Genomic DNA, 9,700 nt, shown 5'->3' with positions numbered 1-9,700 from the left:
GGTTTTAGTTATTACCAAGCCCATTCATTCACAAAGCGCATCCTAGCGGCTTGTGTATATTTTTGATGTGTCAGACACAGGGTGAGAGTCTGGGAAAGTCATGGTAAACTGAATGTCTCTGGTCTTCCCGCCTCCGCTCCCATGGGGAAGGGATGGAACAGACAGCAATTAAAGGAGCATAAATACAGGCATCATGGATATGCTGTTGCTTCTTTTACTCTTTCAGTTATAACAGGAGAATATTTCAGGATTTTGTGGAAAATGGAGTTAAAAAGTCTGAGTTTATTTTTGGTGCAAACTTTTTTGTAATACAGGGAAAGTGCATATTTGGAAAAAAATTGCATGAAATTACATTTCTTTTTCATGTTTGGTGCTCTTAACATCTTTTCCTGACTACTTATCCTTTGACATTTGCTTTTCTCTTCTTTTTCCATACATCTGACTCTTCTAAGCAGCAAGCAAACGTGGGAGTGACAAATTATATACAAACACTGATCAAGCTTTTATTATTTTTTGAGGGGAGGATAAATAAGCACAAATAAAATGTAGCCATCTGTCTTATTCATAATTGCATTTCCATAATGGAAGCTCAGGCAGTGTATGTTGGAATTAGTTGAAGAAGCACAAAAGAGACTAAGGGATCGAGTTGCACCAAAACCCAGTGACAACGCTGATGGGGTGTAGAAGAGCTTTGATTCTGGTTGCACCACGCAGCTTACAGAGACTTTGTAGGTATTGGTGACAATGGTAATGATGAGCTAGCTTTGGGACTTGGTGCACGTAAAAGATAACATCGCTGAAGAATTCAGAAAATGGGGACGAGTGTTAGGCACAACAGCTGGTTGGCATGCCTACGTGCCACATTGGAGTGTCTGGGTTGAAGTCACAGCTTCATGCCAGATTCCAGCTTCCTGCTAATGCACACCACGGGAGAAGCAGGTAATGGCTCCAAACAGATGGATTCCTGCCACCTATGTGGGGAGATCCAAATTGTGTCACAGTCTCCTGAGCATTTGGGAAGTGAAACAGTAGATGGGAGTTCTGTCTCTCTTCCAATCAAATAAATTTTTAAAAGTCAGAAAATAATACGATGAAGAGGAAACTTTAACCTCATCTTTCCTTTTCCCCTGGCCTCCAATCCCTGCATATATACATCTTTATGTCTTTATCATCTGGGTTTCAGCTGGTGGGATTTTCCAGGAGGCAACTATCAGGTTAGGATTATGTCCCACCCACAGCATTCTGCACGTCTGCTACAGCATTTCCTGTCTGGAGCTGATACATTGGTACTCCTGGGTAGTTGTTTTCCAGACATTAAAACTGTTTATAAAGTTAGTTCCCAAAATAATAATGTAAGGGAGAGGAAAACTTTTCCCTCTACCCTCTTAACTCCTTGACTGGATCCATGCAATTCAGACCTGCAAATTTACAAATGCAGTGTTCCTATACACAGAACACACTCAGTGACAAGTGGCTCAAAGCAATGGTAGGAGCCTGGGTGTACATAGTCCTTATGGATTGAACAGGAGTTGGCTTCTCGAACTCATGCAGATGTTTGAATCCGAGTTGCATGCTAATGGTTAAAGAACTGTTGCTAGAATGGATTAGGTGGAGATTAGATCCAACTGTGATATCTGAGGGTGGAGGCTTTGAGAAGAAATTGGATTGGATCAGGTTGTTAGGGTAGAGCCCATGATCAAATCATGATGCTTTATCAGGAGAGGCCAGATAGAGGGTAGAAGAAGAGGGTGCTGCCTGCGTCTCTCTGTTTCCCGGCTTGCCATATAATTATCCCTTCTGCATCCTCCAGCCAATGGGGCTGCCCAGTGTTAGATTTTCAACCTCCAGACTGTAAGCAGAAAGCTTTCTTTACTGATAAGTTGCTCCTCTCAGGCATTTTAATAAAAGTAATTAAAAGAGGCCTATTATTTTTTTAAAGTTTTTTTTATTTATTCATTTGAAGGTAGTGTTATAGACAGTGAGAGAGAGAGACAGAGAGAAAGGTCTTCCTTCCGTTGGTTCACTCCCCAAATGGTCGCAATGGCCAGAGCTGCGCTGATCCGAAGCCAGGAACCAGGTGCTTCTCCTGGTTTCCCATGCGGGGGCAAGGACCCAAGCACTTGGGCCATCCTCCACTGCCTTCCTGGGCCACAGCAGAGAGCTGGACTGGAAGAGGAGCAACCAGGACTAGAACTCTGTGCCCATATGGGATGCCAACACTGCAGGTGGAGGATTAACCAAGTGAGCCATGGCGCCAGCCCTGAGGCCTGTTATGTTAACAAAGACTAATAAATTTGTAGAGAAGTGCCAAGAAAGAGGAAAAGGGGGTTTAGGCTTTTAGGTACACCAAATTGTGGGGAAGGAAATATTTTGGGAAAACCAATGGAAGCTAAGGGTTATTTTAATAAGGTGTCTGATGTAGACACTTCTTGGATTTCTTCTCCCAGCTGATGAGCATCTAGAATGGCCTCTAATGATCAAGAGTCTAAGCCTTTTAGACATGGGAGAGGGGCTTCTTTTTTTCCATCTTCTGCTTCTCAGTTGTCTTCTACTCAATGTAATCCCATCCCAAAGTGAAAATGTTTATTTGTTTTGATGTATGGGAGTCTGCTTTCTGCTGGTTCACTTCCCAAATGCCCACAATAGCCAGGGTTGGACCAGGCCTGGAAACTAGGAGATTGGAACTCAGTGTTGGATCTCCCACATAAGTAACAGTAACCCATGTGCTAAAGCCATCACCTGCTGTTTCATGGGGTGCACATTAGCAGGGATCTGGAATCCGAGGTGGAGCTGGGAATCAAACCCAGGCACTCCAATATGAGATATGAGTGTTCCAAGCAGTATCTTAACTGCTGTACCAAATGCCTGCCCCGAGGCAGTGTAAGTTTGGTTTTCCTTATTAGTAAACTTTCTTGACATTTTTATCTTTATGATAGTTTATAATTATAAAGTTGAGTGCACCACACGCCATTATAGTCATTTGTTTGTTATTAATGCAAAATAGCTGATCCAACTGCAAGGTAATCTAGGGACTTAAAAACAGATTGCTTTCAATAAAGGATGCATCTGGTATTTTCCAAACCCTGGAAGCCATAAATAACTACAATGTGACAGACTGAACTCTTGATCTACAGAGAGTGCAGGGAGCTCGTTCTTGCATGGTGGCTCTGGAGGAAGCAGAGCCTACACTGCGGAATCTGCCAGGCCCACAGAGCACAGGCTGTAAGGCTGCTGTACAAGTCACACTACAAGCTGCAGTCTTCCTAAGGCCGGGAGCATTCTACACAGAAACAGCCACTCAGCGTACTCTGGAGACCTCCGATCTGAAACACAAAACAGAGCGTTTACGCTAGAGGTGTGTGAGTGCACGTGTGTGTATGAGTGAGGTGCAGAGGGTAGTCAAACAACCTGGGCCAAAGAACAGGGAAACTTGTAGTCCTCTGACACTTAGGAATTTTCTGCTTCTAAGAATGGAGTGGAGGCCGGCGCTGCGGCTCACTAGGCTAATCCTCTGCCTAGCGGCGCTGGCGCCGGGTTCTAGTCCCGGTCGGGGCGCCGGATTCTTTCCCGGTTGCCCCTCTTCCAGGCCAGGGAGTGCAGTGGAGGATGGCCCAGGTCCTTGGGCTCTGCACCCCATGGGAGACCAGGAGAAGCATCTGGCTCCTGCCTTCGGATCAGTGCGGTGCGCTGGCCGCAGCGCGCCAGCCATGGCAGCCGTTGGAGGGTGAACCAATAGCAAAGGAAGACCTTTCTCTCTGTTTCTCTCTCTCAACTGTCCACTCTGCCTGTCAAGAAAAAAAAAAAAAAAAAAAGAATGGAGTGGAGGTACCACCATATGCTTAAAATTATATTGCCTAGAAAGAAGGCAAAAGTCACCCAACATTTAAATAATATGACTCTAGAAAGAGTTGATACAAGCCAGTCATGCTTGTAAGTTTGGAAAGGCATCAACCAGCTATTTGGATTAGTAAGAAGTTAAGTCCCACTGACTTGGTGTGCTCTGCAGGAAGGTACATGGGTTTGAGATTTGGTTGCTGGTGTCACTAGCTCTTTTTTTTTTTTTTTTTTTTTTTTTTTTTTTTTTTTTTTTTTGACAGGCAGAGTGGACAGTGAGAGAGAGACAGAGAGAAAGGTCTTCCTTTGCCGTTGGTTCACCCTCCAATGGCCGCCGCGCTGCGGCTGGTGCACCGCACTGATCCGATGGCAGGAGCCAGGAGCCAGGAGCCAGGTGCTTTTCCTGGTCTCCCATGGGGTGCAGGGCCCAAGCACCTGGGCCATCCTCCACTGCACTCCCTGGCCACAGCAGAGAGCTGGCCTGGAAGAGGGGCAACCGGGACAGAATCCGGTGCCCCAAACGGGACTAGAACCTGGTGTGCCTGCGCCGCTAGGCGGAGGATTAGCTTAGTGAGCCGCGGCGCCGGCCGTCACTAGCTCTTTGTTAGCCAAACTCTCCAGTCTCTTAATTGTGTAGCCAATGTCTTCGTCTCTCAAGCTAGTCTACTAAAACTTGTCACTGCAGCACAATGCCTGCGTGGGGCCCAGTGCACGCTCTGTTCTGTAACTCTGCCCAGGATGGAGCCTCCCAAGTAAGATGAGGGGAGGGGATGGGGAAGCTGAGGATGATTTGTGCAGGTGAGATACAAGAAAGCCCCTCAACCCTCAACCACATTCTCAGCATGGAGATGCTACTGGCCCTGGCCCAACAAACGCCATACAGTGTCTGCCTGTGACCTTCAGGGTGGCAAAATAACCGGTAGCAACTTCCTGATGCCCACTTTTCTTTTTCTTCTTTGCACATTTCAGCTGATCTCCACAGAATCTCATGGTTCATTCCTTTTTTTTTTTTTTTTTTTTTTTTTTTGGACAGGCAGAGTGGACAGTGAGAGAGAGAGACAGAGAGAAAGGTCTTCCTTTGCTGTTGGTTCACCCTCCGATGGCTGCCGCGGCTGGCGCGCTGCGGTCAGTGCACCGCACTGATCCGAAGGCAGGAGCCAGGTGCTTTTCCTGGTCTCCCATGGGGTGCAGGGCCCAAGCACTTGGGCCATCCTCCACTGCACTGCATAGTTCATTCTAAGCCTATACCAGGATAAGGAAACGTAAGGAATAAACTTGTTTTGTAGGCTGTTTCAAGCAGCTAAGGGCCTTTTTGACCCAGGCATTTCACCCAAGTAAAGCTTTCATGGAAAAAGTGAATCAAAACTAAAAGGAAGATCTCTACACATTATGATTTTTAGTTGGGGAAAGGTAATAGTCAGCAATATGGAAATCGGTAAGTAAATTACTCTGTATTCATTCAAGGCATAATTTTAAGTAAAAATTATAAAGAACATACAATGTGATATAAATGGTTGTAGGAGAGTAATAGTAAAAAGAGAACTTACACATTTATTTATGCTGTAGTTATATGATTATTCACATTCACACATGCCCAAATACCAACACATAAAAGAGCTAAAAAGAGTACATGGTGTGTTAAAAAGATGGGATTGTATGATTCTTCATTCTTATTGTCTTTATGATTGCTATTGTTTCTGTGACACAGCAGAACTCCATGAGATTAAGTACCCTGTGCAGTGTGAGAGGCAAAATCGCATCCCAGGCATTAATCATTGACTGTTGTGAAGTAAAAGAGGGGAAAGGCCCATCTCTCTCCTACCTCATTTTTATGTTTCCCATCCTCATTTTTATAAGCCTTGCCCTCCTTGAAATTCACCCACTCACTCACGGAAGGACTTGGAAACTGGGCAAGGGTTCTCTCCAGCTCCTGGCCATGACACCAGCCAGGAAACAATAGTGGCCATGCAGAGCTAATCCAGCACCAGGACTTCGAGCTGTTCTCTTCAACTTCAAGGAACAAAATCCATTTCCCATGCACTGCTCACATCCCACAGCAACAAAGGGAATATTTCTTCCTTTGGGAGTCATTTTAATGATTATCCTAATCTAATCCTAATTTTAGTCTGAAAATCGGCATCTTAAAATAACAGCAAGCCTGTCAGTGAGTGAGCAGTCAGGCACTAAGGAGGGCTTGGCTGGGTGGTTCTCCTACAGAACCTCTCCGGAGCTTGTACTCAATATACTGGAAGGGGCAGTAGTAGTCATAAAGATACGACTAGGGTACAGGGTCTTCTCACTGTAAGTTGGAACGCTGACATCAACTTTTTGCAGCCCTTCATCACATGGACCTCTCCATAGGTTGCCTGAGGGTCCCCCCATCATGGAAGTGATCTAAGGGAGAGGTTATGGTGGAAACATCATTGTCTTTTATGACACAGAGGAGTTATATGCTGTTACCTTGCTGTGTTCCATTAGAACCTGTTCAGTGATACTTCCATGTGGGAGGGTCCTACAACAAGAGCCCAATTACTGGGAAGAGAGGATGGTTGGAATCATTTTAGAGGTTGCCTATGGTACTTCTCCCTCCATCCCTTCATGACCTACACCCTCCCACAATGTAAATGCACTCATCTCCTTCAAAACACTGACTTGGTTCAGCTTGTTACAGTCATTGTTGACGTTTCAAATCGTTTCATTGACATTAGTTCTAGATGAGGGTGGTGCTTTGCTGGTGTGTTGGCCTGTGTATGTCCCCTTGAGTACAGTTTTTCTCAATCTGAATACTTTTGAGTTAAAGACACAGTTATCTGTGCTCTCTACACACCCCTCACCCTTGTCCATGTGCACGCACAGGGTCAACCTACAATGGTGGCACTGGCATGGCACAATCACCAAACATTGTCCCATTCAAGGAAAGGGGAACACATAGAAGCAGCTCTGAAATCCAGCCAAGCACATGTTGACAGTTGCTGATTCAGACTCCAAGGTCTGGGAGTAATCTGTGGATTCTACCTTCTAACAGTGTTCCTTTCCCACTAAAGATAGTCTATGTTTGCTGCTGAGAATTGTTGTCTTCTTCGATGTCGTGTGCAGATGTTTGGGTGTCCAAAGATCTCTTTCATTTTGTATTCTCTGTCCTTTTAAGTCAAGATTTTGTCAATAAATTCTTTAGATTCTCTATTAGTTCACTGACTAGTTCTCTGAGGTACCCACCTAGGTCTTTCTGAGATCTTAGAAAAGATTTTACAACCACACTATTAAATTTCATCTTTATATCAAGTTTTCTTGATAGTTTTCTAGGTTTTAATTTCCCAGAATTTTTATAAATTATATATATATATATATATATTTAAAATCGTAACACTGTTTGCCATCTAGAGAACTTTGAGATACATAACATCAGTAATTGGTTGTTCCTTTTTATTTAAAATCCCTTACTTTGGTTTATCTCACTCATTGTACTGTAAACAACATGAAAAATGTAGGTGGTCCCTTCCTCATTCTGCCTGGCAATCTTATCTACATCACACAGTTCACTGGATATTCCTCTTGAACACAACAGTTGCTCCAAATTTCCTTCCCCCACAGAACATAAGCACCTTTCTTCTAGTGTCCGGTAGCATTTTCTTCACTTCCTTTAGACTCTCACTCAGGACCTTCCTAAGAGCCCCAAGGCTGATGTGAATGTCTCTTGGGACCTCTCTGGGCTTTCCCTAACATCTATCTCAGTTTCTTTTCAGCTTTTGCATTGCCTACATTTTCTAGTTTTTATTATTGGCAGCACTTCTTTTCTAAGTACCAACTTTAGTGCTCATTTTGTATTTCTACATAGCAAATTACTTCCAATGATTAGAGAATTAAAACAACCATAAATATTTACGATCTCATAGAGTTTCTGTAGGTCAAAAATAAGCAAAATGACTTAGATGTGTGGTCCAGACCTAGGATGCCTGTGAAGTTGCAATCATAATATCTGAAGTCATGGCTGCACCCAGAGGATCCATGTCCCAAATGGTTCACTCATATGGCTGACCAGTGAGTGCTGGCAGTTGGAGATGCCTTGTTCTTTCATCATGTGGACTTCTTGGTCTGGTTGAGTGATTTCATGACATGGTAGCTGGCTTCCTCCAGAGTGAGTGATCCAAAGGACAACAGAGTGGAAACTGAATGACTTTCATGAATTCACTCTGTAACTCAGACCCCATCACTTGTGACACATTCTGTTGGATGTAGAGGCCAACCAGGACTCAGTGTAGGAAGGCTCATTTTAAGGAGGTGAGGATTGTTGGGGCGTTTGGAGCCTAGCATTCACAAAGATTCATTTCCTCAAAACCTGAAACTCCATTGTGTGTGTGCTTGTTTCCCACCACTTGCTGAGTATTTGCCTTATATCAAGAATTAGTGTAAATGCTTTAGATGGATTATTGTATCTAATTTCCATAAAATACAATGAGATAAATGTCATTATCCCATTTTACAAATAAGAAAACTGAGTCACTAAAATTTTTAATGATTTTAGCCAGGTCATACATGGCAGCGCTGGCAACACTGGGATTCAATTCCAGTTCAGTATCATTTGAGATCTTAACTCTGATGACATTGCTGTTCCTCTACATCTTCAGATACTTTTGCATTTGCCTCTCATAAGCTTCTTCTCAGCATACTCTTTCCACTTCAGAGAATCTAAGCCCATCTTCAGCCTCCCCTGGACTCTTTTCTTTTCCCACTCTGTTCTGATCCCATGGTTGATCATCTCATCTATTTCTCAACATTCTCCTTCTCTTGGTAGACCGGTCCTCCTACCACACTTCCCATGGTGGGTCAACATGACAGTCAAAGTCTCTGTTCCATGCCCACACTGCTGGGCACAGCTGAAGGAACTCTCACAACTCTGGATTTGTGCCACTGTAATTTGTGATCTCCAGCCTCGGTAGGTCCTTACGTCCACACAACAACTGTTTCTCTTGTCCATGGCTAGATCTGTTTCCCACCCTTCAGATTCCCATGCCAAACCTTCACTTATTCTCTTGAACCCCCTATTTCACACTCCTCAATCACCACAAGTATAAGGAACTAATCCATTTGAGGCATACACACATGCCAAGAAGTTTGCCTACTTCCACCATCTTTCCTCCGTTTCCTAAACATGCTGTGCCTCTTACCTACAAGATCCACGCTTGTTCTTTGAACCCCCTTCTTGCTCAACTATGATAAGTTGTTGCTGTCACCGATCTCCTGTCTTCCTCTGTCTGTCTTCACATTCCAACTCTTTGCTCTCTCTGTTGCCAGAGTATGTACCCCTCATAACTTTAAATGTCCCTCTACAAAGACTGCTGAAGCTGTTCCTGCCAAACAGCAAAGTGAAGCTCAATCTATTTAAGAGAAACTCATCCAATTCCTCTCCATTTGTTACTTCATGAGAACGTCCCTTCCTTCTTGATGACATCACAATCTCACTTAGTTGTTCTGCTCAGACACCTGGGATATGGCCATGAACCTTCCTTACATTTATTCCCCACACCGAAGTAGTCAATTGAACACTGTATTTTTGCTTGTTATATATATATATATATATATATATATATATATATATATAGTTAATTCCTCACTTCTTTTCCAAGTTCTGTACAGTGACTTAATTTTGGCCCTTATCTTATTTCACTTGAAATGCAAAAAAAAAAGTCTTTTAACTAGAATATCTGCCTATAAGCATTCCCCCCACCAAGCCTTGTTGTGCTTGACTGTAATAGAACACGTAGACACATAACCTTACAATATCTTCATAGTGTGCTCAGAACACAGTAGGCATAGTTAATAGATATGCTAATTATTGAATAAAGTCACATCTATAAAGGTAACTCAA

General features: G+C 43.5%; 1 protein-coding gene and 1 long non-coding RNA gene across 4 annotated transcripts in view; one reads left to right on the top strand and one right to left on the bottom strand.

Moving 5' to 3' along the window:
• The window catches only part of OPCML (opioid binding protein/cell adhesion molecule like), a 1,351,977-nt gene that overhangs the window by 999,107 nt on the left and 343,170 nt on the right, over window positions 1-9,700 (top strand). The window lies entirely within an intron of this gene.
• LOC103348866 (uncharacterized) lies at window positions 2,971-9,255 on the bottom strand. Its single transcript, XR_517134.3, has 2 exons — window positions 9,000-9,255; window positions 2,971-3,323 (listed from the first exon to the last, which is right to left on the bottom strand). It is a non-coding gene; the product is annotated as an uncharacterized lncRNA (long non-coding RNA).

The sequence above is a fragment of the Oryctolagus cuniculus genome, chromosome 1 (assembly GCF_964237555.1).
Source record: "Oryctolagus cuniculus chromosome 1, mOryCun1.1, whole genome shotgun sequence".
Classification (NCBI taxonomy): Eukaryota; Metazoa; Chordata; class Mammalia; order Lagomorpha; family Leporidae; genus Oryctolagus; species Oryctolagus cuniculus.
Note: the sequence above shows the minus strand (reverse complement) of the source record. Positions and strands in the feature narration are given on the sequence as shown.